This window comes from Apium graveolens, chromosome 8, assembly GCF_009905375.1.
Source record: "Apium graveolens cultivar Ventura chromosome 8, ASM990537v1, whole genome shotgun sequence".
Lineage (NCBI taxonomy): Eukaryota > Viridiplantae > Streptophyta > Magnoliopsida > Apiales > Apiaceae > Apium > Apium graveolens.
Genome location: NC_133654.1, coordinates 53,691,120 through 53,718,999, shown reverse-complemented (window position 1 = coordinate 53,718,999; position 27,880 = coordinate 53,691,120). Strand labels below are relative to the sequence as shown.

General features: G+C 35.2%; 1 non-coding gene across 1 annotated transcript; it reads left to right on the top strand.

Annotated features, from left to right (window-relative positions):
- The first annotated feature begins 5,811 nt into the window (after window positions 1-5,811).
- On the top strand, window positions 5,812-5,918 carry LOC141682311 (small nucleolar RNA R71). The gene has a single exon (XR_012559713.1). It is a non-coding gene; the product is annotated as a small nucleolar RNA R71 (small nucleolar RNA).
- The last annotated feature ends 21,962 nt before the right edge of the window (window positions 5,919-27,880 follow it).

Here is a 27,880-nt window from a genome sequence, read left to right as displayed (position 1 = left end):
GAGTAAAAATCGGGTTGGAATTGATTTTGGAGTAAAAGTCTCGATTTTTCTCTTTATTCCACTGATATTATTTATTTATTTTTTTCGAACAGGACCCAGCGCGGCCGCACACTTGGACAGCGCGGGTGCGCTCATTCTTTGAAAAACCGACGCGGGCGCGCGATAGATCAGCGCGGGCGCGCTTGGTTACTGGAAAAACAGCGTGGGCGCACGCTTGATCAGCGCGGGCGCACTCAGCTACTGAAGTTGGCCCTGATTTTTTTTTGTGTTTTTCTCCTTTCTTCTTGCTTCCTCTACCTACTAATGCACAACAAACTTGGGTTACCTCCCAAGAAGCACTTCTTTTATGTCGCTAGCTCGACGTAGAACCTCGAGCTCAAATGGACAATAGAACGACACTAACCACTTCGCGGTTTGCCGTGTCACCATAGTAATGCTTCAACCTCTGACCATTTACCTTAAATGCTTGGCCCGGATCATTCTCAAAAATTTCCACCGCTCCATGTGGGAACACAGTTTTGATTATGAAGGGCCCTGACCACCTTGACTTCAACTTTCCAGGAAAAAGACAGAGACGAGAGTTGAACAAAAGAACTTGTTGCCTCGGCACAAATGATTTGAGAACTAGACCCCGATCATGCCACCTCTTGACTTTCTCCTTGTATATTTTGTTGTTCCCATAAGCTTGAAGTTGAAACTCATCGAGTTCATTCAATTGAAGTATCCTCTTCTTTCCAGCCACATCCAAGTCAAGATTCAATTTCTTCAAAGCCTAACATGCCTTATACTCGAGCTCCACAAGCAAATGACACCCCTTACCATAAACCAAATAAAATGGAGACATTCCCAATGGAGTCTTAAATGCTATTCTATACGCCCAAACAGCTTCATCAAGCTTTAAAGGCCAATCTTTCCTCGACGGACACAAAACTTTCTCTAAAATGTGCTTGATCTCTCTGTTAGACACCTCAGCTTGACCATTTGTCTGAGGATGATAAACCGTGTCAATGCGATGATTCACATTATACCTTCACATCATAGCAGTAAACTTGCGATTGCAAAAATGCGACCCCTCATCACTGATTATGACTCTTGGAGTTCCAAATCTTGTGAATATCTGCTTGTGAAGAAAATTAAGCACCACTTTCGCATCATTCGTTGGCAACGCCTTAACTTCAACCCATTTCGACACGTAATCAACCACCAACAAGATATACTGATTGTTACATGATGAGACAAATGACCCCATGAAGTCAATTCCCCAAATATAGAAGACCTCAACCTCTAGAATCACATTAAGAGGAATCTCATCCCTCTTAGACATATTACCCACACATTGACATCGATCACATTTCAAAACGAACTGGTGAGCATCTTTAAACAAGGTTGGCCAAAAGAAACCTGCTTGAAGAATACGGGCTGCTGTCTTTTCTCCAGCATAATATCGTCCATAAGTCGTTGAGTGGCAATCTCGCAAGATCCCCCATGTTTCGCTGTAAGGAATACATCTCCTGATGATTTGGTCATCTCCTTATCGAAAAAGAAACGGCTCATCCTCTATATACCACTTTACTTCATGTAGAAACTTCTTCCTTTGAGCATATGATAAGTCGGGAGGCATGATATTACTCACAAGGTAGTTCACAATGTCTGCAAACCACGGTTCTTCTTCTTGCACTCCAAACAGCTGCTCGTCGGGAAAAGACTCATTTATCAATGTCTTATCCAATGAAGTAGCATTAGGATTCTCTAAACGCGAGAGATGATCAGCGACTTGATTTTCAGTTCCCTTTCTGTCCTTGATCTCTAGTTCAAATTCTTGAAGCAAAAGAACCCATCTAGTCAATCTAGGCTTCGAGTCCTTCTTTGAGACGAGATATCAAATTGCAGCGTGATCAGTGAAAACTGTCACCTTAGTCCCAAGTAGATAAGATCGAAATTTCTCAAAACCATAGACAATAGCTAAAAGTTCTTTCTTCATAGTAGTATAATTCAGTTTAGCACCATTTAGGGTCTTGCTAGCATAGTAAACCACATTAAAAATGTTGTTCTTCCTTTGCCCAAGAATTACTCCAACTACATAGTCACTTGCATCGCACATCATCTCAAAAGGTTCATTCCAATCAGGTGCAGTTATGACCTATGTCGTGATTAAACTCTTCTTTAATGTTTCAAAAGTTGTAAGGCACTCGTCATCAAACTTGAAAGGGACATCTTTTTGTAGAAAACTGAACATTGGCTTTGAAATCTTAGAGAAGTCTTTGATGAAACGCCTATAGAAACCCGCATGACTAAGAAACTATGAATTCCCTTAATAGAAATAAGTGGAGCAAGATTCTCAATGACCCCACCTTGGCTTTGTCCACCTCAAGACCCTTACTAGAAACCATGTGCCCAAGAATAATGCCCTGTCGCACCATAAAGTGACATTTCTCTCAATTGAGAACCAGATTGGTCTCAACACATCTTTTGAGAACGTGTCCAAGATTTGGCAAGCATTCATCAAAAAAATCGCCAAATACAGAGAAGTCGTCCATGAACACCTCCACATTCTGGCCAATCATATCAGAAAAGATGGCCATCATACATGTCTGAAATGTGGCTGGCGCACCATACAGACCAAAAGAAACTCGTCTGAAGGCGAAAGTACCAAATGGACAAGTGAAGGTAGTCTTTTCCTGATCTTCTCGAGCGATACAAATATGGTTGTAACCCGAATAACCATCTAGAAGACAGTAGTACTCATGACCGTCCAATCTGTCAAGCATATGATCAATGAAGGGAAAAGGGAAGTGATCCTTCCTAGTAGGGGTTAGTGCGGTGCGGGCGGTGCGGTTTTTTCCTCAAACCGCAAACCAAACCGCACATGCGGTTTGCTCAAATTTCCAAATCGCAACTGCACCGCGTACCCTCGAAAACCGCATAAACCACACCACGAAAATGCGATGCGGTGTGGTGCGGTTCATTGCGGTTTATACTTTACAAGTTCAAAAAAATTAAATAAATACAAAACTTAAATTTAATCAAATTTCTGAAAATAGTTTTAGTCAATCAGAATGCAACATCTTAGTTCACTAGTATAAATACTTGGATTTTGGTTTTCCCAGTGAAGAAATACAAACAAGAGATTGTGTAATCTCTTTTTTATTTGTCAGAAGATCGTGTGGTCCATTTGAATTCCTTAATGAATTTAACATATAATTCTAAATCAATAAGGATGTTATGGCCTTCTGGTGAAATTCAGTTTAACTAAGAACATAAAATGGTTGTTTATGTTATCCGATAGGAATATAAGTGTGTATATATATAAATAATATATTAAATATTGCGGTGTGGTGCCATTTGAACCACATTTCAGAAATTTAAAACCACAACCCGCACCGCACCACGCGATTTATTAAAAATTCAAACCGCAACCGCACCACGAAAATTAAAAACCGCGTTTTGCGGTGTGGTTTGGTGCGGTGCGGGCGGTTTTTGCGGTTTGTGCGGTTTTCTGCTCACCCCTACTTCCTAGTGGCCTTTTTCAGCTTCCTGTAGTCCATGCAAACTCTCCACCCTGTGACTGTTCTTGTAGGAATAAGCTCATTCTTCTCATTTGCTACCACAGTAATTCCACATTTCTTTGGTACACATTGAACCGGGCTTACCTATGAACTGTCAGATATAGGATAGATGATCCCTGCATCTAGCCACTTAAGAATTTCTTTCTTCACTACTTCCTTCATGATTGGATTAAGTCGTCTTTGCTGCTTGACCGTAGGTTTACTACCTTACTCTAACAAAATTTTATGCATACAAGAAGAAGGGCCGATTCCCTTAATATCTGCTATAGTCCATCCAATTGCCGATTTGATCTCTCTCAGAATCCTCGGAAGCTTTTCCTCATCACTACCTGAAAGGTCAGATGCAATAATAACAGGAAAAGTAGATGCAACACCTAAAAATGCATACCTCAAATGCTCAGGTAAAGGCTTAAGCTGAAGAGTGGAAGCTTCCTCAATAGATGGTTTGAGGCATTTAGAAGCTTTGTTCAATTCCTCCATTCCAAGAAATTTAAAAGGTATATCAATCTTCCTCTACCAGGGAGAAGCATTTAAATATTGAAATTGTTCTTTACCTTCGTCATCTTCACTATCTGAATTTCCCAATAAGGCTTTTTCTAAGGCATCGGACCTTAGCAATTGATCAAGTTCTGAAGTAACCACAGAATCGACCAACTCCACCTTTAAGCACTCCTCATTTTCCATAGGAAATTTCATAGCATTGAACACATTAAAAGTTACATCCTGATCCAGCACGCGTATTGTGAGCTTACCCTTCTGCACATCTATCAGGGTTCGACTAGTTGCCAAGAAAGGTCTCCCCAAGATTATAGGAATCTTTTTATCCTCCTCGAAATCAAGAATCACGAAATCAACAGGGAAGATGAATTTATTAACCTTGACCAAGACATCCTCCACAATACCTCGTGGATATGTAATAGAACGGTCGGCCAACTGCAAGGTCACATAAGTCGGTTTTGGATCAGGTAAGTCCAACTGCTTAAAGATTGAAAAAGGCATCAGATTGATGCTAGCTCCCAAGTCACATAAGCATCTGTCAAAAGAAACTTTTCCAATAGTACACAAAATAGTGAAACTTCCTGGATCTTTAAGCTTCGGAGGCAACTTCTATTGCAGCACAACACTGCATTCCTCCGTGAGAGCGACATTCTCTAAATCATCTAGCTTCACTTTTCGAGAGAGAATACCTTTCATAAACTTTGCATAACTAGGCATCTGCTCAAGAGCCTCAGCGAAAGGTATGTTGATATGATGTTTCTTGAACACCTCCAGAAACTTCTCAAATTACTTGTCCAACTTTTTCTTTTGCAGCCGCTTAGGAAAAGGCGGTGGAGGATAGATCTGTTTCTCCCCTGTATTACCCTCAGGAGGAGTGTGCTCAACAGTAGTATCCTTGGTTCCACTTCTACTTCCTGCTACTCTACTTTTTTCTCAGCCCCCGCTTCTTCAGTTAACGCTTGAGTTTGTTCAGGATTCACAACCTTTCCGGACCTCAAAGTGATTGCCTTTACCTGCTCCTTAGCTTCCCTCTTTCCTGGCACTTCAGTGTCACTAGGTAGTGTACTAGGCTGACGATTTAGCAAGGCATTGGAAATTTTCCCAATTTGATTTTCCAAGGTCTTGATAGAAATAACTTGACTTTTGCACATAAGTTTCAACTCCTATAATTCAGATTTTTCATTAGCTTGTTGCAGCTGTAGTTGTTATCTTGGTGCATATTATGGTTGCTGAAAACCAGGGGGGTTGTACTGCTTAGCGGGATACTACTGATAAGGCTGTTGAACCACATTCTACACGTTGCTCCAACTGAAATTAGGATGATTGTGGTTGTTGGGATGATAAGTGGCTGGCACAGGTTGCTGCGAACGCTGAAAGTTGCTCACAAATTGAGCTGATTCACTAGAAATTGTGCACTGATCAGTCTCATGGGCACCATCACAAAGCTCACAGACACTAGCGATTTGATTAACTCCATAATTAGCCAAAGTGTCCACCTTCATCGTCAAAGCCTTAAGTTGGGAAGCTATAGCAGTTACTGCATCCAACTCCAGAATTCCTGCTACCTTTCCCTGAGTCAATCTCTGGGAAGGATTCTCATACTCATTAGCATCCATCAGTTTAATAAGTTCATAAGCTTCATCGTAGCTTTTAGCCCACAAAGGCTTCTCCTGATGCTGCATCGAGCATGGGTCTAGAAGTAGCACCCAATCTATTGTAGAAACAGTTAATAATCATCCAATCAGGCATGCCATAGTGTGGGCACTTCCTTACCATCTCCTTATATCGATCCCAAGCCTCACACAGAGATTCTCATGTTTACTGAGGAAACTGAGTAAGAGCATTCCTGAGTGTAGCAGTCTTTGCCATAGGGAAAAACTTAGTGAGAAGCTTTTGAGCAAGATCTTCCCAAGTGGTGATAGACCCTGCTGGTAGAGAATGTAACCAACACTTAGCTTTGTCCCTTAGAGAGAACAGGAAGAGTCGCAGCTTGAAGAAGTTGCTCTACTGGATGGACTCAAACATAATCTTTTGAGTGTAATCCTTGTGATAAGGGTAACTCAGTAACATTTAATTAAGAATCATGTGTTATTACAGATAAGAAGAACAATAAAGTGGTTCTTGCTGGAGTGAGAAAAGGAAATGTGTATCTAGCTAACTTCAACTCATCAAGTGCAAACTCTATTACTTGTCTTTTCAGCAAAGCAAGTCAAGATGAAAGTTAGCGATGGCACAAGAAACTGTCCCATCTGAACTTCAAGACTATGAATGAATTAGTCAGGAAAAATGAGTTCTAAAAGGATGGACTATGTGATGCCTGTCAGAAAGGAAAGAAAATCAAGGCATCATTCGAAAAGAAGCTTGAATCTATAATTGAAGAATCTCTATAACTATTACACATGGATTTGTTTGGACCAATCAACGTGTTATCAATATCAAAGAAAAGATATTGCCTAGTGATTGTTGATGATTTCTCAAAGTTCACTGGGACATATTTTCTTAAATCTAAAGATGGATCTAGTGAAATCATTATCAGTCATATAAGGCAAGTCAACAATCATCCCGATCTTAAAGTTAGAAGAATCAAGAGTGATAATGGAACCGAGTTCAAGAATTCAGTAATGAGGTTCTTTTGTGAAGAAAATGAGATATTGCATGAGTTTTCAGCACCAAGGACTCCACAACAAAATGTAGTGGTGGAAAGAAAGAATAGATCTCTTATTGAAGCTGCAAGAACAATGTTAGAAGAATCAAAGTTACCTACTTACTTTTGGGTAGAAGCTGTAAATACTACATGCTAAACTCAGAATATTTCTTTTGTCAATCAAGCAAAATGCATGACTCCTTATCAAATATTCAAGAATAGAAAGCCAACACTAAACTTTCTTTATGTCTTTGGCTGCAAATGCTACATTCTAAGGAATCAAACTGAGCAGCATGGAAATTTTAATGCTAATGCAGATGAGGGTATTATTTGGGTATGCATTTGGAAAAGCATACAGAGTCTACAATCTCAGAACTAACATTGTTATGGAATCTGTACATGTAGTGTTTGACGATAAGAAAATTGAAGGAACGCAAGATGAAGGTTTCCATGAAAGCCTCAAATTTGACAATGTTGAGATGAACTGTGATGATAGTGATGATGAGAGTGATCAAGAAATAATCTCTAAGGATAATGCAAAAAAACCAACAACAAATGAAGAACATAATTCCACATCCGTCGAGAGACCAGGTGCATCATCCGTTGAGAGACAAACTACATCATCCGTCGAGAGGCAAAGATCAACATCCGTTGAGCCATTAATAGGAGTTGAAAGTCAATACAGATTACATACAGAAAGGACCCCAACTTTAAGTCAAAGATCCAAAAACTCAGGGGGAGTTTCTTCTAATCAAAACTTAGTCACACATCTAGACAACTATGAGGCATCTTCATCCAGAGCTAATCTACCACAAGAGAGAAAATGGACTAGAGATCACCCATTTGAAATAATTATTGGTGATGAAACTTCAAGAGTGCAGACTAGGAAAGCAACTCAAGAAAAATGTCCATAGAGCAGCTTTTGATCTCAGGATGAACGAAAGAAGGTAGAAGAAGCTTTGTTGGATCCTGATTGGGTTTTAGCTATACAAGAAGAGTTAAACCAATTTGAAAGGAATAAGGTATGGAAGCTGGTATCCAAACCTAAAGGCAAGAATCCTATTGACACCAAATGGGTATTAAGAAGCAAGATGGATGAAAATGGCATAGTAGTCAGGAAAAAAGCTAGATTGGTTGTTAAGGGATATTGTCAACAAGAATTAATAGATTTTGATGAGACCTTTGCTCCTGTTGCAAGACTTGAAGCCAACATAATTTTTCTTTCCTATGCAGCCCATGCCAATTTTAAGGTCTATCAAATGGATGTTAAAAGTGCATTTCTGAATGGAGATTTGTAGGAGGAAGTCTATGTCAGCCAACCTCCTGGTTTTAAAGACCCGAACTTTCCTTATTATGTATACTATCTTTTGAAAGCACTGTATGGCTTGAAGCAAGCACCTAGAGCCTGGTATGACACCTTGTCAAAGTTTCTTTTAGAAAATCATTTCACAAGATGTATTGTTGACAAAACTCTTTTCTTTTAAAAATTTTAATGGCTCTAGTATACTTTTCAGATTTATGTAGATGATATTATATTTGGCTCTATAGATGAGAAACTTTGCAAAAAAAATTCCAAATTGATGCAAAGTAAATTTGAAATGAGCATGATGGGAGAACTAACATACTTTCTTGGTTTACAAGTTAAGCAAGTTAGTGATAGAATATTCATTAGTCAACTAAATATATTTATGATCTTTTAAAGAAGTTTGACTTAATGGATTGCACATCTGCAAAAACTCCTATGGCTTTTCACTTTTGATTCTGTCAATTAAATTCATGCTTAGTTGGAGAGGATATACGTGTTTTAAATTTTATGTTGAATTATGCAAATATCAAAATAAATAATTAATCGAAGATGTCCTTTCAATCTTCCCCTTTTTGGTATTTTCCAAATAAAACATAAAATTTAAAATTTTTTAAGTGTGTGTTTCCCCTAAATGTATGCATGTGTTTTGAAAAATATTTTTCACATAAATATATAACAGAGAAAGTCTTGTTGTATATCCCTTGAATTTAATTCCTGCAAAACTGAACAGCTTATCAGAAAAATACATTTTGATGTAGATTTTATGTCATTTTTAGCAAGAATATTTTAAAATTTTCAAATTAGGGGTCTAATTTCTTCTTCCCCTTTTATTTGGATAATATCAAAAAGAATAGTTAAAAGAGTATAGAAACGACTTCCCCTTGATGTATTATGACCCTTTTTAACAATAAGTTTTTATTTGAGTGAAAGTGTGAAGTGATAAATTTGATTTTAAGATATCACTTATTAACTACTTTCTTCCCTTAAAAACTTTTCCTTTTAATAGAATTTTTGTTGTACCTTGATTAAAAACATGTACTCTGGTTTATACTAACTCAGATTTTTCTAATGTTGATGAGAGTTTGCTTTTTTGTAAACTGATTTTAATTTTGGTTTTATTTAATCATTTGTATGAATCTGAAAAAGATTGGATATGTTAGTTTTAATAATTTCAGAAAGACTTCCTATAACCAAAATTGTTGACAGTAAAGTAGAAGTAGTCGAGTTCTCAATTTTTGAGTAATTATAACTTGTTAGAGCAATGTAAAAATAGTCATATTTTATTTGATTTACTTGAGTGATTCAAAAAAGACTTGCTGCCCATAAAAAATCCTCCTGATAACCGTTTTCGAGTTTATATATCCCTTTTTTTTAAGTATCAATTTTTTTATAAAGCATATGTGATCCAATTTTTTTTAATAGTCGAGTATCACTTATATGAAGATCAAGTAAATGATCTGGTTAGTGGCATTTTCCTAATGCAATTGGTAAGTTAGTGTTGTACATATCTGGTGCTTTAATTGTACTCTCATAAATAGGAGTATATGTTTTTGTTACAGAATTCTCAGAAATTAAAAAAAATATACATTCTCAATACTATTTTCTACAATTATATGTTATAATTGTATAACATATTTGTCAATTTTATCAAAATTGAACCACCGGAATACAATTGTATAGCTAAGCAATCATGTACTTCTGAAATAATCAACCCTGTCAAGTATAAACATTTTTATGCATATTCTGTGATTTTAAGCTAGTTATCATGGCAGGAAAGTATCAGATGTCAAAAGTAGAGCAGAAATATTCATAAGATGAATTCTAATTAATTAGCAAAATTAACCTTTAGTTATAAGTAGACGAATTTGCATAACCAAGTTAGTATATACATTTTTATTAGAAGTTATTTTTCTGGTAAATTACTTTATCGGATAAGGAAATCCAGTGTGCAAGGTTTAAACATGAGTTGAATATATCTGGTACTTTAGTCAAGCCAGAACCAATTTAAATTTTAATTTCCAATTTTATACGTCAACTAGATTATAAACCAAGACATAGTAAAGTTCTTATTGTAAGAAACATAGAACTGATTAACATCAGGATTTTAATAGAATCATGTTAACAACAGTCTTTTTATTAAAGGAAACATAAATGATCAAACTATATCACAGCATACTAATCAACAGTTCTTAAAGCAAAAGAACTTAACTTAAGAAACATTACCAACCAACAACCAAACTGAAAACATTACTTAAAGAAATTGAAACAGCAAAAAGGAAGTACAGATAATGCTTGACCATCAAGCAGCAAAAACAAGTAACACAGAAGCTTTCAAAAGAGAATTTCTCCTATCATAAAGAAACATTCTTGAACACTAACATTTTCCCAATAAGCATAAACTAGAAGCAGCAAAAGTAATATACAAAGAATACTTGACTAACAAACAGCAAAAGCAGGTAATCATAGACACACAATCAGAACTGGTGCATCCATATAAGCACAAAACAGATTATTCCTTGACAGGAGATTTGTTAACATCAATAAAACCCAGATTTCCATCAGTCTCACACAAATTAGGCAACACAGTAATATCTGCCAAACCAACAACCTCATCATCCTTCTGACCAACACCAGCAACTTTATCCTTCTCCTTACCAACACAAACAATATCATCAGCCTTCTCACCAACTCTCACATGCTCAATTGCCTCCTCACTCACATGCCTTCTTGAGGTTGCTTCAGAATCCTCAAGTAAGGCCTCTTTACTAAGAATCTTTTCTTCTAGGTAATTAATCCTATTGACCAACTTAAGATTGATTACTTTAAGACTGTTAATTTGCACTTTAATCTCATTGTTGGTTTTCTCAAGATTAACTATTTTAGGGAGTTTAATCAGATTCACAGGCTGGGGCTTACACATACTCAAGGGGCCTTATCTTGGTAAATGGTTTCAACATTAAAGTATTCAATTTTCTTAGCAAAGGTTTTGATTAGTTTAACTTGATTAATTTTAAACAGAGAGGTCATAAGCAAGGCATATGGCATGTATTCTTCATAAAACCCATTTATCATGTTCAAAATTATGACATAGCTTAAGTTAAACTCAACCTTATTAGTTACTAGTTGAAACATTACCTTAAGATCAACAAAATCAAAAACTCTATCTTGTTTTGGTTTAGGGAGAATGTTTTCCCTAAGTATGACTGCTAGATTTTGATATATGTGTGTGAAGTGTTTAAAGTGTATACCCCAGTTAGACTCATAGAGACCCAAAGGCACATCATCATCACAGAACAGACCAACATACAACTCAAACTCCTTTTGATCAAAGACAAACTTATCAAAGATATTGATACATGATTTTTGCAGAGTATGGCTTCCTAACCTCATGGCCTTATGGATAGAATTACTATCAACCTTCAAATTTAACCCTTGCACATAAGACTCAACAAAATAAACACCATCATCCCTTTGACAGACTTTCATGTTCACATAGAATTCACTTATGAGATGCACATGATAGTTCCTACCTCTATAGAACACAAAGTTGTCCCATTTAGCAGCCATGATTATCTTAAAGAGTTCAGCCATTTGCTCAACTTGAATCATCATTCCGGTTTGAATGTTTTTCAACATTCTGTTGAGTTTACCAGAATTGGTCAGTTTGACCAATGTAGGTCGGGGTGGTGTAAGTGATGGTGGTGCAAGGCTTAGATGAGTTGCATTTATCACTTGATTTAAGTTGGAGTTCCTAACTCTTTGTGTGTGTTCATGAGTGCTATAATATAAAGGTGATTGGTGTGTGATGTTGTTGTTTTTTTGCTTTTTATGGTGAGGATAGTGATGATTATAGTTTGGGAAGAGTGATTCATGTGGCTGATATGGTGAGTTGGTGAATGATTTCCCATCAATGGTATCAATAAGAGGGAGAAGCATAGGTGTTCTCCTTATGTGAAAGTGAGAGTGTCTAGAGTCCATGAAAGTGGACAGTGAATGCACAAAGAAGAAATGAAGTGAAGTTTATTTTTGTGTGAGTGTGTGATACAATGCATGCAAGGCAGTGGTCTTATAAAGAGTTCAAAGAACTCCTGTTATAGCATTAGAATAAGGAATAAACATAAGTATGTGTATGAATGGCATGCAAATGCATAGTATAGATTTTAAATGCACAACAGATATGGATGACCTCATGTCAGTTTGTCAACAAAACACTCAAGTAATAAGCACAGAAATCACAAGAATTCTCTTCTTTTAGACACTTACTTTTAATTTTATTTAAAGATTAAGTTGACTACTATTGACTGTATTTTATTTTTAGTTGTTTTTATGTGAAGGCATTTATGGAAGGGGATATGCAGTGCTTATGTATGCAAGGCTTGTGCAGAGAGTAAAAATGTACTCTCAGTGGCTGTGCATGTGCATTTAATGAAGCATGCATAAATATCTTATGAGTATTCATTAATATATTCCTTTTATAAATAAAAGAGTGCAAAGGAACATATTTTATACACAGGGACAGAGGTTCATTAAATAGGTGTAGTCACTTTGTAACATTGTGAATTAAATGACCAAGACTCAACTGTTCATAATTGATGTGACTGATTTTGGATTCTTTTAGACTATTCAAATTTCCACTCATTTGACCACTAGCAACCAAATAACAATGTAAATTCTAAACACAAAGATAGAATATGCCAGCAACTTACCAAATAGTAATGTAGCACATACATTTAGCATAAATATATTTGTAAAACTGCATAGATGTCCCTAATTTCTACAGTGGCCGTTTCATCAGTGATCCGGATACTAGGCTTCTCAAGAGGAATCCCAGCCAGGTCTTAATGTCAGGGCATTGTGTGTGAGTGAGATTAAGCTATATGAGAAATGTAATAGTTTCTTCTTTATAAATCAGCAAATAAGTGTGCAAAAAAAATATAATCCACAGCAAAGACTTTGAGTTCTGCACATAAAGTTAATTATCATTCCACTTGTGTTATTACAAACTCACATTTGATTTAATTAAAACAATCAATCACTTCAGTTTTAACTTTTATATTAATCTACTTCTCACTGTATTTTATCAAGACAAGGTACAAACTGTTGTAATTCTCATAGTCAAGAAGCAGTATAACACATCACAGAGAACTTTCAAAATCATCTTATTTCAAATGAACAATTAAGATAGATAGTCACTGATTTGATTAAAACACACCATAAGCATAAAGATTAATAGTTGATTATGTCAATTTCAGCAGTCCACACAGTAATAGCAAATAATTAGATTTATATTACTAAGTGAATCAATATACCTATGCACAAGAACATATATTAAGCATATAATAGATTGAATCACTTTTATCAACAGTCCATAGCTTTGAGGCAGATAATTTCAATTTTAAGTGAAACCAATTCACTGATTTAATCTATCAACATTCTTAATCACCAGAAATGACACATGTTTAAATTAACCAAAACCAAATTGATTCATTACTTTACTCAAGTCAAATGATACCATTATCCTATAACTGATGTCTCAGATTGGCCAACAATATTGAGTTTTAATCATTTAAGTTAAGGTGAATTTAATTATCACTCTGCTGATAACTCCAACACAAACCAAGTTCACCATTTAAATCAAGAAGAATCTGTCAATATGCTACAGATAACTTAAATAATTTAACAAAATTGACTTTAAATCAGTTGATGCACAGGGATAAAACCAAAGCAAATATTCCATTTTAGTTTAGTAGCTTAATCTGTTAAAGTTCTTATACATTAGAAAGAACAACATCTCATTCCAAACAAATAGCCTGATTCATCAATTAGTTAAGTTCAAATAATCCATTAAATGGTTTAAAAATAGAGTTTAATATAATCAAAACACTGCTGATAACTCAACTAATTCAAACAAACTGAGTTTTATATTAAAATACATCTGTCAATATGTCACTAGAACTCTCAAATAATCCAACAACAATTAATTTTAAATCAAAATAACTCTGTCAATTCATCACTGATAATTTTAAATAATCAAACAAAATCAAGTTTTTATATTTTAAACCAAAATAAATCTGCTAATATACCACTGATACTCAAAACCAAACTAATCGAATGAATGAAAGTTATTTCATCAAAATACAGTTGATAACTCAGATAGGTTACTCATACAGTTTAATTACAGGGATAAAACCAAAACAAACATTTCGTTCAATTCAGGTAAAACATCAAACCAAATCTCAATTAACCTAAGCAAACCAAATCGACTATTTCAGTTAACCACATAATTTTACACTTTGAATTATGTCAAAAATTATGAAGATTTGTTCATACCTGAGTTCATGGCTTCGAAGCATGCATGGATACTTACATGATTCAACTTGTCTGACCCTGAGTTGAGTAACTCAGTGAGTTAACTCAGTAACTCGTCCAAGTTGACTCAACTGAGTCGTGTTGATTTCTTCACCAATCAATCTCTTTCTCCTCGATCTACCATTTATGTGTTCTCCTTCTTCGTTTACCCTGCAAAAATTGCTCAATACATCGAGTTAGGGTTTCAAAACTTCATCGATTTCAATCAAATATAAGTATATATATATATAAATGTTCGTATACGTGTATTTCGATTCAAAACCCTAGTTCAATTGATTTGAACTCTAGTGTTTTAATCAAAATCTCTTCGATTTGCCCAAACCTAAGCTTCGATTTAATCGAGTTTTGATTAAATCGCTTAATGATATATTTATAGTATCTGAAAATCGAGATTTAAGAGGGTTTTGAGTGAAGGGATTCGATGAACTCATCGGAAAAACGAAAGCGGCATCTAGGGTTTTTGAGAGAGGAACGAGAGAGAAAGAGGCGAGAGGAGAGAATGAGTGAAAAGTGCAAACCCTGTTTTTAGTTATATATATATCTATTATTATAAACGGCCAGGATTAAATCTTATTTATGATCAATGGCTCAGATTTTAGGTTTTGGAAAATGGGCTGGGTTGTTTTAATTGGGCTGGATAAAATTGAAGGCCCGAAATTTTTGAAGGGAATATAGATTTATTTGTATATTGGGCTGGGCTTATTAAAAATAAGATAGAAAATAAGTTTTGTTTTTAGCAAATAATTAAAACTTATTTTTGAATTAATATATATATATATGTATATATTCATAGAATAATTTAGAAAAATTAAGGAGTAACAATATTTGATTTATTTTAAAATAAATTTCTTTTCAATGCACATAGTCCATTTAATTTCTCAAAATCCGATCAATAAATATTTATTGATAAATCTGAATTATTGAGAGAATTAACAGATAGTAGAAAAGAAGTTTTTTTTAAAAAATAGATTTTTTATATATATAATTGTTTACCCACAATAATATATTTAGAGACTATATTATTTATTTTTAATATTCCAACATTCCTAAATCCAAACGGAGTTTAGTGAACCTGTCAGAATTTAACGGTTTTGTAAAGATGTCAGCGATGTTATACTCTGTTTCAATATGAGTCATTTTTATATCGCCTTTGTTGATATGATCATGTAAAAAATGATGTCTCACATCTATGTGTTTAGATCTAGAGTGCAGCACGGGATTTTTACTTAAATCAATCGCACTCGTATTATCACATAAAATAGAGATTACATCAAATTTTGTGTTATAATCTGCCAATGTTTGTTTCATCCAGTATTTATGCACAACATTTGGCAGCAGCTATATACTCAGCTTCAGTGGTGGATATAGATACAGAATTTTGTTTCTTTGAAAACCATGAAACTAAACATCCGCCCAGAAACTGACACGTACCACTTGTACTTTTTTTGTCGACTAAATGTCAAGCATAGTCTGAATCAGAATAACAAGTCAAGTCAAATGGTATTCTTTTAGGATACCAAAGACCAATATTCATGGTACCTTTAAGATATCTCAGTATCCTTTTTACCGCGGATAAGTGTGACGCCCTCCAAACCCGGGTCAGAAGTTTGGGGATCACAACACACACCACAATATTTAAACCTGTATATAAAGTATTATATGCATTGACCCTTCTGTACATAACCACGGATCACAACAGGTTAAAGTATGAAAATAAGCCATAATCTTAACTTTTATTATATCATACCAAATCCCAACTAATTCAACTTACAATGGCTAAGGATATCGTACTTACAATCTTACACAACTCATCATTAATATAACGCTCCTGCTAGCTCGATCCAACTTAAACGGAAATCCTAGCTCACACACTGGATAGAGAATCCTCGTTACCAACAATTTCCTTTCCAACTGTTGAAAATATAAAAAATTTGTAAGAGTGAGCTTACTAGCTCATCAAGTAATAATAGCAGCAATTCAGGTTAAACAATCACCAGTTCAAATAATTCAGAAGAATCAAGTTTCTGAATAAACAATGATTAGAATTGGATATTCACTTTTCATTTTTTTAAAAAAATAAGGTTAGGCTGCTGAGCAGTCACGCACTAACCCCGAGCAAGGCCCCCAGTTTTGCCCTATATACTGGATCCAAGGCACGTATTGGCCTATTATGACCACGAATCTGGTCTGCCACGAATCTGGTCCATATTTATAAAACCATCCAATTCTAAAACAATTCAATATGATAACCAAGGTAAATTAATAAGCTGAATCATAAACAATATTTATCTTGAAGCATAGGGTGATTCATAACACCATGAAGGCATAACAGGGAATTCAAAAAGATTGGCTTTCAATCAAGGAAAGATTCGAAAAGTAGAAGACCAAGGGTTCAAGGGTTTTAAGAATTGGTCTTCTGTTAAACAAGGAATAAGGGTTGGTATGTTAAGAAACTCAATATCAGAATTAGTATGTGGTAGATATGTATTTGTGGAGTAGTATCGTATGTGTATGGCTCATATCTGAGAATTCAATAATCAATGGTTTATGCAGAATAAGGTTTATGGCTCAAGATCAATCAGAATCAGGGTTCAAGGTTAAATAGTTTAAAGTGCTTGTAGTATAAAATATGAGTTATTTTGAATAATAACGACATATTATGAAATAGTTCGAAAATATTTGTAATATATCTTGAATAAGGTTCAGAAGTACTTGCCTTATCACCGAAGATCTCCACTTTACTTGTACTAATCTAATAGTTTTACTCATCAACCACTTTCCTTCTCTTTCTACGTTTCGATTCTATTTATGGATCACTGGTTTCCTTTTCTATGCCTTGCAGACTCTGCTAGGCATCACAAGTATCTATCAATTATTCATACTCGTATTATTCTAATCATCACATAGACGTCATAAGCTTTTATCTACCCTTCGTTTTACCCAAATCTGACGTACGGATTGAAAGTTATGAATAAAACAGTCAAACCATAACCACATAGGCATATAATGCATCAATCAGTGAACACGTAGCACATAACACGTAAGGTATTCGATCCAAATAATTTTTCAAAGAAGATTCGGGGTTAAAATGATTTTCCAGGTATTTATTACGAATTTTTGAACATTTTTCGGAATTAAAATTGGACCCCGAATCATTTTATAAGTAAATAATAGGGTCCGAACACCCAAATATGACTTTAAAATTATTGTATAATAATTATCGAGCCTTGATAATAATTTTAAATAATATTTTAAAGCTTGTAACTATTTTTCGGAATTTTTAAATCAATTTTAAATAATTAAATCTAATTATTAAATCAATTAAAATTAATTAATGATTAATTAAAATAATTAACCAATTAATAATTAAATTAATTGATTATTTAAATAATTAATTATCTCGCGATCCCTGTCATCCCAGAAGCTCGATTAAGCCAATCCCTGAACCTATACCATCGATAACTCGCGAGTTCCGGCGAGGAGGCCATGAAAGCCGGCGAACTCGCACAAATCCAGCGAGTTATCGAACTTGGCCGTTTTTAAACCAATATCAACATTCTCTATATCAAAATAACTCTCTCAGCCCGTATAATTGGTCAACAGCATCAAGATCATCTAACAATTGACATATTAATCAGAAAATAGATTTAAAAATACGAACAAAACAAAGAAAATAAGAACTTGGTTTACTTGACCCATCAATCATTTGGTGTAATTAAATATATGAATCAATTATAAATTACATAAGGAAGCTTTTCCAATCATCAAATTCAATCAATAACCCTCAAAGCGAAAAGCCCCAAATTTGAGTTCAAGAACATTCAAGAACCCTAATTTTTAATTTTCAGAAAAATCAAACCTCAATTTCTATATGTTATTGAACTCGGTTTTTGACATATAATATATCAAATTGACCGGAAAAATATTATCTACACTCTGGAATCATCAAATCATATCAACAACATCAAGAACAAATTTTCATAATTTAATTATCAAATAATTCAAAAATAAATAAAAAAATAAAAAAATTACCTTGATTTCTACACTAAAATTGTTTATTGATTCAGAAAGTACTTTTCGAGAGCTTCGATTTAATATATGGCACGCCCGAATCGGAGTTCGATAACGCCTTCGTTCGTGCGTTTGATTCTCAAGAACGTATCATTTTTAGGGCTTTTCTCTGTAATTACTGTATTTTTACTGGTTGTAATTGAATAAACGAATAAAATGAAATAAGAAATATGCTATTTATATTTACGGAATATTGGTTCATTCTGGATCGTTTTGGATCGTTAAATTAGTTACTTAGCCACTAAGTAACTGCAATAACGATCCGATTTGATATCAGTTTTGGATAATTATCCCAACCTGGCTTTTTATAAAACACTTTATACGAAAATAATGTAATGTTATCCCGTCTTTTAAGAATTCGGGTTTTGTTGATATGCCAAAATGATTATCATATCGAAAATCTTGCGTCGGGCTACGCACGGGTCAAATCGTAATCCGGATCGAAAACGTTAAAACACGGAAAATGTCCGGAATTACCAGATTAGGTTAAGAAGGAATTTTCGGAAGAGTTTTGGGTTGTAAAAACGTAAAAACGGTTAAATTCGGACGATTCCCGGCTTTATAAAATAATTTTGTAATTATTTAGAAAATAATTAATACATAAATCATTATAAAATCATATAACACTCCAAAAATAACCATAATAATACCTTAATTATCTATATTTTATTCCGGACATATTAAAATTAACATTCTCACATTTTATTATATATAAACATCCAAATATTATTATCAATCAGCAGATAATTCACCAGAATTCATATAATATTCACATAATAATCATATATTGATACAAATAGTTACACGATATTTCCCGGATGTTACATCCTCCCCCCCTTAAAAGGATTCTGTCCTCAGAATCATACTAAGGAATAATACCGATACTCTTCAAGTATATCACTTTCATTTTCTCAGGTGAATTTCTCAACCTTATAATTTCTTTCCTAATTTTAACGTACAATATCAAGCATTCCTTAATAGCCTCTCGCTAACATCATATTCTATTTGTTGCTTGTATAACTCAATTCAAATCTCCATCTTTTATATATAATGGAGCTAACTTACTCTTTCTGGATATATATATATATAAACGCCCTATAAATTCGCTATACGGGTAGCGGTGAAGCCAACTCACTTCTATTTATCCTGCCTATTTTACTATCTAGGAGGGACCAGCATAACACATCTTAATTCTCTTTTTCTTTCTAATTCTAGTAACTCGTGCTTATGTGCGTTTCCAACTGTTACTCGGTGTTAAACCTCGTCCTCCTATGTTTCTTCGTTCAAATAACCTAATTTGTAATCGCTTCCCATCGCATTCGAAGCTCTTTAACCGTTCCTGTAATCTTCTTCTTCATTTGTAAATGATGCACTGAGACCAGGGCGTATTTGCTTTCTGACATTGACTATGATATTTTTCAAGTATCTTTCTTATAATTCCTCGGGTCTCATCACTTTAATCACAACTCAACGGTCTCTTACTGATATTAAATCTGTTAGTTACTCACGTAACCTGAATCAACCTTCATTTTATACGTAGGGAGCTAAATTACCCTTCTTAGTCATATACATTTGAACATCTTATGAACTCGTTATACCTGTAACAATAGGGTCAACCTATTCGTAATCGTTCTATCTATCTCATTGTCTCGATGGACTAACTTAATTTATACTAATCTGCTTCTCTTTCTAATTTTAATAATTTATGTTTATAAACCTTCCATTTTCCCTGACTGTTTTGCTTTACTTCTCGCGTCTCCTTCTATTTGGTTAGTCTGGCCTATGATCGTTTTCAATCGTATTCGAGAACCTTTAGCTGGTCTTTTGTACTTTCCATCCGTGTGCGCTCGATATACTAAACTCATGGCGTCTGATGCTTTGAAATGTTTGAAATCTATTTAAAACTAAAAAAAAAAGAAAAAGAAAATCTCGACAATCGCATTTAATTCACCACTTTGTAGTATTTTTTAATTTCTTTTCAATCACTAACAAGTATATTCATCGAGTGAAATCTTTTAATAATGGAAAGGAAATATTAATTTGGAATAGAATGAACTATAACTTTATTCAAACTGAACTCTTGGTACTAATACCAATTTTGTTGTCATATCAAATTAGATATCAATATGAACTATGATGCTAACAACATTCCATACTGAAGTCAACATCAATCATGTATATTAATACCACCTTTGATATCTAACAATAAAGTAAGTATCAGTATAATCCAAAAGTCGGATCAAAACCCGTTCTCAATTTCTAACTTTTCCAATTCCTTTATCCACTCCCCAACAATCTTACTGATATTCACTCTTTCTTTTCTACTCAAGACATCTGTCTCTGAATGGATCTTGCTTGGTTGGTAATTAACCATACTTCTGTAGCTCATAATTAATTATGACCAGAGTTCATACCTTTGTATCTTAGAACGTAGTTGTTAATCTTTTACCATTTGCATGCATATCTCCAGGTGTTGAACTTGGTCTTCCTTAGTTCTTGAATGGGAGAGGATGTTATTAATAAATACAATCACACTATCCAATTACTCTTATACACTATGTTCATTTAATCTTCAGACTTGCAATTTCTGATAACCGATGTGTGACTTCATACCTCCCTTCTCTTTTCTCCATGATCACTTTTATGTCTAGCGCGAAGTACCCTTTATTTCATTATTCTTGCATTCCACATTTCTGAAGTTTTCCTTCACTCAATATATCATTTCTACTAGGTTATACGATACAGGGTTCTTGACATCAGCTCGACTCGTACAGTAACTGATGAAAATTCTTACCTCATTTCCCGAGGTAACCTTGGTAAATCATTCATTAGAATCTTCGGGACTTCACTTTAATTATGGAAAATTCTGATATGAGATTCATTGTATCGTTCTTCTCTAATAGTTTGCCACAAATACTGTTGTTTAATCTTCCCTGCTTACGCGCATTCTTTGAATGAAATTCTTGTCTTCAATTGTCGGTGTTTTACTTCATTCCCCTATCAGTTCTGGCATATCTGATGTTCACAACATATATCCTAGATTATTTTATAATATTTCTTTATCATCCTTTTGATTTCACTTCTTTTCTTTTTTGGTTCTTCATTCTCATTACTCATTAACTCTTCTAACATAAGGAATGTCTTTTTCTTGATAATATTAATATGTGCGTTATTAGATATACCAGTTCTGAAGTTAATAAAAGGCTTTTATTAATAATATTTAAGTCCTTACTGAAAGAATTATCAGAATTCAGCGGTATCTATTTTTCTTAGCTTCACTTAAATCATCATTGAATGCATATTTGGCTTTTTCCCAATTGATCAACATTTCTTTTTCCTGAGTTCCTATGTGGACTTCGTTAGTCTTCGTCTTACCTCAGATACTTGGATTCACGAGCTTTCGAAAACTTTTATTCAATCGCCATTCGATATGGGTATACTTTAAAGTCCTTCCCGGAACGCTATTACAGATGATAGAATCTCTTTGCTTTATCTTGAACCTTCAGTTCTTGTAAATATCCTTCTTACTAGCATGTACCAATTACTTTCTGTTTCTCTTGTTTATCGAAAAGGGCGTATTCATCTAGATAAAATCTCATACATGTCTGCAGTAACATCACGCTAATTCTACTAAACTTTCGATTTCTGTTAATGCCATCACTTCCTTCAACTTGCTAGCCATTGGTTGGTAAAGTTGTTTAATTAACTCTTTTAACTGATCACTTAAACCAAGTGATGTCTAGCTAACTGGAATCAAAGGCCAATTATATAAAATCGGTTTGAGCATACTAACTTTCTCAAGGTCCGAGATCGCAGTTACTTGGAGTACTGACTAGAACGATAATATACTTCTTTATCCTTACATGTAGGGTAATTTCTTGAAAATTTGGGCAGCACTTCCCCTATATCATTGACTACCAGTCGGACTCAAGCCGACACCATCATTCAACCAAATCGTCCACAATCATATCCATTCACTTTCATCAACTAAATTCATCCATTCACCATAAGCCAAACTATCATTCTGACCAGCAGTTGTATGATTAATTGTCATAACATATATCTTTGAAATGGGACTAAGGTCTTAAACCAACAATGATTACTATAACCACACTTTTCTTAGTTCTTTCAGAATATTACAAAATTTTATTGGTAAACTTTAAAATTTATCTCGTTTCTCAAAATTTTATTTCGCGAGTATTTTAACTTATTTCTTGTCGTTACTAATTGTGTATAGTTACTTTTAAGAATTATACTGCATCCTTCAATTAGTCACACCAATCATCTATTGTTGATGATACACACTTAATTTCATTAACTAATCTGTTTATTTTTTAATAACTACGCATGGTTTTCATTATTATCGCCACAGTCTGGTGGAAACTCAATTGCCAAATCATTATTTCTTAAAAGGTTTACAGTCGAGTCACCATTGCTTCATCTCCACTTATATTCCCGTATCGAACTTTTGTCTCTGGCCCGCTTATGGGTATTAAATTTGCCATCATAACTTATTTACTCAAGGTAGAGAACTTCACAATTTCTTGAAGAACACATTCAAAATTTCTTTGCAATTATGATTTCTTTGATCTTGAATCTTCATAACAAATATCTTCCCGCAATGAAGGGATGCTTCACGTATTAATTGCCTGTCTGAGTCAGTGTTCAGAATTCCCTTGATCTCCGATTGTTGTCCCGACACTCATTCGCTTTGTATACAGCCTTACTTCCTTAGTTTATGACTAATTTATTTGTTACGGTTCACTAATCATTCATTCCACGTCAGAATCCTCTGATTTGAAGTATGTCATGTTAACGCAATCTATCGTACTGATGAGTTCCTCGTAACACGAACAACTGTCTGACTTGATGTCTTCGCCCCGTTCATGTTATCGATAAATTCCTTCTTCCTTACCCGCAGATGTCCACCATTTATCGGTTTACAGTCGTATCTATGTTTGTTGTATGATTCCACGTGCCACACTATTTTATTTCTTTTGAAACCATCAGAGAACATACTATACTCAAGGGGAGAGTTTGCGAATATGACTTTGATTGAAAACTGAATAAGGAATAACAATGCCACAAATGATTGGGAGAATTTGTAATTCAGTAAATTGAAGGAAGAAGAATGAGTGAAGATTTAGATGTGAATGAGACAACCATATTCGTACTAAAGATGGCCAGTCTTTCATACTATATGGCATACAACACATGATTAGGTGGCGTCCCACCCGACTCTTTATCATTTCGACAAAGTGTCATACCACAACATTGTTTGTCTCAATTAGGAATCAGTAATTTGGGAAGAAAAATAATTCAGAATACAATAAATTTTCTTTCGTCTTCGCCTCATATGATTTATCCACATAAGAAACTCATATGTATTCAAGAATCAAGAAGAACATATGTTATCGTATTAAGAGAAGGAATGTCGATGTTGATCACCTTCCACGCTTCACCTACGTATGCCTTCAGAAACCAATCGAATGAGAGATTCACAGTTTAGGTCACATTATAACTTCGAAATTTCGTCTGAAAATCCCTCCGCATTAAATGCTTTAATGTTTTGATCGTAATCGCGTCCCTACGAAATTTATAATTATTACTGCCGACTTCTTCTATGCCACGTAGAATAACAATCGATCCCGCAACGCTTCAACTTTATCGATTAGGAATATCATTTTTCTTCAATTATCTGGAAGATTCTCCCATTTTCTTTAGTCATCCGTTGTCCGTTCAAATTATGAATCTCGTTAAATTTTAATAATTTTATGAATTGGGTAAATAATATTTTAACATGTTCATTCAATTGTTGGTATTATTTAAACAAAGATTACTCTCGTCTTTCACGAAAACTATAAACTTTCTCTCTGCTGGGGGGTCCACTTAGTCCTTCAAACTGACAACACTGAGTCTATATCCATTCTTCTTTTTAGGTCATTTCCTGTTTATAATAACAATAACTTTAATAGTAATTTGACAAAAAAATTATAAATCTCACTTTATACAAAAATCTTCTGAAAGTTAATTAAGAAAATCTTCTCTGAAACACACGAATCCTCTCATTAGGTTTCTCCTCACCCTTCTTAATATTTTATGTACTCACCGTATATTGTAGCTCTCGAATCCATCATCATACGGGCTATTACCTCCTAGTAGGGGTTTTAAACTGATGGTATAGGACAAGGTGGAGGGTAGACAGAAAAGATGCACTCACAGCCGAACATTCGGTAGAACTATGGTTAGCATATGGAGAATTCCTGACTAGGTAGTCTCGCATCAGGGGATGAGAAAATAACTTGAAAAGGTGCAACCGTTGCAACATGGGTTAACATGGCGAATACCGGTGGACGAGCAAGGCGTGAATCAAATGATAGTCTTCCGAATGAAGGCTCCGAATGATCAGACGATCCAGGGATAAAGGAATCTTCCATCGCCGCCATCTGAAAATCGCGTCACTAGATAAGGATGTCGAATTTCATCACGAATCCCACTAAAACCTACTATTTGATCGTACTCAGCCTCTCGACGTTCTATCTTTCTATTTCCTAATCCTAATCCTAATCCTCTATCCATTCCCGACAATCTAAGCTTGTTTCAGTGACTTATAACCTGTAGCTCTGATACCAACCTGTGACGCCCTCCAAACCCGGGTCAGAAGTTTGGGGCTCACAACACACACCACAATATTTAAACCTGTATATAAAGTATTATATGCATTGACCCACGGATCGCAACAGGTTAAAGTATGAAAATAAGCCATAATCTTAACTTTTATTACATCATACCAAATCCCAACTAATTCAACTTACAATGGCTAAGGATATCGTAGTTACAATCTTACACAACTCATCTATAATATAAAGCTCCTGCTAGCTCGATCCAACTTAAACGGAAATTCTAGCTCGCACACTGGACAGGGAATCCTCCTTACCAACAATTTCCTTTCCAACTGTTGAAAACATAAAAATTTTGCAAGAGTGAGCTTACTAGCTCAGCAAGTAATAATAGCAGCAATTGAGGTTAAACAACCACCAATTAAAATGATTCAGAAGAATCAAGTTTCTGAATAAGCAATGATTAGAATTGGATATTCACTTTTCATTTTAAAAAAAAACCAAGGTTAGGCTACTGATCAGTCACGCACTAATCCCGAGCAAGGCCCCCAACTTTGCTCTATATACTGGATCCAAGGCACGCATTAGCCTATTATGACCACAAATCTGGTCTGACCACGAATCGGGTCCACATTTATAAAACCATCCAATTCTAAAACAATTCAAAATAAGCTGAATCATAAACAATGTTTATCTTGAAACACAGGGTGATTCATAATACCATGAAGGGATAACAAGGAATTCAAAAAGATTGGCTTTCAATCAAGGAAAGATTTAGAAAGTAGAAGACCAAGGGTTCAAGGGTTCCAAGAATTGGTCTTCTGTTAAACAAGGAATAAGGGTTGACACTTTTACTCACCCTGTTTCAGCCTATCAATTATTGGCTGCACAGGGCAATGTGGAGGCAGAACAGACACTACACATTGTACACACTTCAGACTCTCTTCTCAGAGACAAAGCTACTGTCAACAGGCTGCCTTCTCAAGCTGGTGAGCCATCTGAAGAATTTGGAGTAAATTCTAATGATGATGACTCTAATTCTTTGAATGAGAGCATGAACTTAGGGGGAGTAGCAGGCCCAAGTTCTGTTCCTAATCTTCCTGCATGGGCATGGGCAAAACCATCAACACCAGGAGAGTTTGGTGTCACTTTGGTCAAACAAGTCATGACAATTCAGCAGGCCATTCAGGAGACTCAGGATGCTGGTACCAAGGCAATTCTTCAAGCTCATCTGGAATCTCTGCATCTCTTGCAGTTGCAGCATTACCAGCAAAATCTAAGTGTGGATGAGCTCAAGCTGGACATTGCTGATCTGAAATCCTACAATGCTGAGAAATTGGATTCAGTTATACCCTATGGTACTATGCAAGATTTGTTGGGGAGACCGAGGAAGGCCTCTGATGCTGACAAGAGGCTGGCCAGATTGGAAGATAGGGTTCAAATCATTGAAGACTCTATGGTCACCATTCTTCAGAATCAACAAACTCAAACAAATCTACTCATGCAGCTGGCACAAGCACAAGGCTTGACCCCTACCCTTGATGATAACAAAAAGGGGGAGAATAAAGGGGAAGGGGAAGGAGAGCCATCTACAACAGTTCAGATTTCTCAAGTGCTAGTTCCTGTCATCACAACTTCTCCACCAATTCAAGTCAAAGGAAAGCTAGATGAAATTGATCTAATCCAGATAGCAGCAGCTGAATTACAAGTCAAAGAGCAAAGGAAGAAGATTGATGAAAAGATGCAACTAATATTTGGTTCTACAACTTCTCAATCACAATCTGTGAAGCATAGCACAAAAGTGGAATCAATTATTATGGAACTCAAGCCAGTAGGGAGGCATAAGGATGGAGAAACTTCTTCCAAAGATCTGCAACCTATGGTTCTCAAGCCCAACAACAGATCCAATAAGGACTCTACAAAGAATCCTCTAAAAGAGGTGGATTTTCCTCTTCCAAAAGCTGACGAGGACAAGCTTTTAGGTAGAAGTATTGCATATCTCAAAGAGACCATGGATGAGGCTGTAAGGAGAAACATGGCTATTATCTTCAGAGAGGGAAAGAGCATCTGTGTGATGCAAGGACATCCCAAATTCTCAATAGCCAAGAGGGAAGAAACCAAAAGGTTGAAGGAAGAAGCCAAACAGCTAAAGGTTGACAAAAGAGCACAAGCAAAGCTTGAAAAACAGCTAAAGTCAAGTCAGGCTGAAGAACAGAAAGAAATTGAAGACAAAGGTGAAGATGAAGCTATGGGGGACATGGTTGGTACTGAGATGGAGGAAAGAAGTAAGGAAGAATGGCAGAAAGGGAAAAGAAAGAAGGTCAATGCAAAGAGAAAGAAGGTAGATAAGACTGAAGAAACCCAATCAATATCCAAACCACTACCCTCTATTCCTGAACCCATTGTACCTGACCCCTTCATGAACATTCATGGTGAAACAATCATTCCCAAGGAGGAACCAATTGATTGGGACACCATCAAATTGCCCACCTTCCTAACCTCTTCTCCACCATCAAAGAAGCAGAAAAGAAGAATCAAATCAACACCCTCTAAAGCCTCAATCAAATTCACACAGAAACCTATGCCTAAACCTCAAACCTCTAAAGATGATTATGTTCACATCTGTGACATAAAAGAATTTTCAGACATTGAACTCTATCTGGATGAGCTGGAGGATGTAAGGGGAATAGCTACCTACAGACAGCTACCAGAAAGACTAGTGTTCAAATACAAAGGAGCTGGGGAAAGAACATGGCCTCTTCACAGAATTCTGAATGAAGGCTACTCTACCTTGATTAGAGTCTAC